This window comes from Palaemon carinicauda, unplaced genomic scaffold, assembly GCF_036898095.1.
Source record: "Palaemon carinicauda isolate YSFRI2023 unplaced genomic scaffold, ASM3689809v2 scaffold3784, whole genome shotgun sequence".
In the NCBI taxonomy this organism is placed as follows: domain Eukaryota; kingdom Metazoa; phylum Arthropoda; class Malacostraca; order Decapoda; family Palaemonidae; genus Palaemon; species Palaemon carinicauda.
Genome location: NW_027171461.1, coordinates 9,329 through 10,000, shown reverse-complemented (window position 1 = coordinate 10,000; position 672 = coordinate 9,329). Strand labels below are relative to the sequence as shown.

The following is a 672-nucleotide window of genomic DNA, read 5'->3' as shown; positions in this document are numbered from 1 at the left end:
AATTATGCCTAGAGGATAATTATTCCTTTTGGTATGTTCCTCCTTAATTAATACAACATCGCCAACCTTCAGTAATTTATGAGTAACGGGTCGATACCGCCCCTTTCTGTCAACTGCTTGCTGAATCAGAGTACCTAGAAATTCATTATGATAGGTCTCTATTAAAGTCTGCCTAATTTTACACAACTTTACGTAATTCTGAGAAATAGCTTGATTATCAGGGTCAAATTCTGGATCTTCAACTGAAAGAGGTTGAAGATTAGGGATAAGGTTTAGAGAAGTCAATTCATAGCCTCGCACGAGCTGTTCCGGCGTTATTGGTTCGGGCACATTGTCAGTCTCAGCACGAACAGCTTCTTTGAAGGCTATAGGTCGTCGATTAATGAGATGCACAATATTACAGACAAGAAATTCAAAGTCTACATACGTCAATATAAAATTATTAATTGCTCCAAACATTAATCTTTTGACCATTTTTACACAGACTTCTACTAATGATCCCAATTCACTGCAGCCTTTGAAATATTGCTGAAAGGAGAGGGGTTTTACATTATTTTCCTCAAAATATAATTGCGTCTGAGGGTCACTAATGAAGGAAGTTATGGTATTACCTCCTGCCACCAACTGAGTCCCAAGATCACTAATACAAAGTTGAGGAATCCCGTACTCAAA

The 672-nt window shown here is 37.8% G+C and overlaps 1 long non-coding RNA gene across 1 annotated transcript in view; it reads right to left on the bottom strand.

Moving 5' to 3' along the window:
- LOC137636753 (uncharacterized) overlaps positions 1–672 on the bottom strand; it is a 2,114-nt gene extending 1,442 nt beyond the window's left edge. Inside the window, exon 1 of the long non-coding RNA XR_011043208.1 lies at positions 1–672. This exon is cut by the window's left edge and continues 766 nt beyond it. This is a non-coding gene — a long non-coding RNA (uncharacterized lncRNA).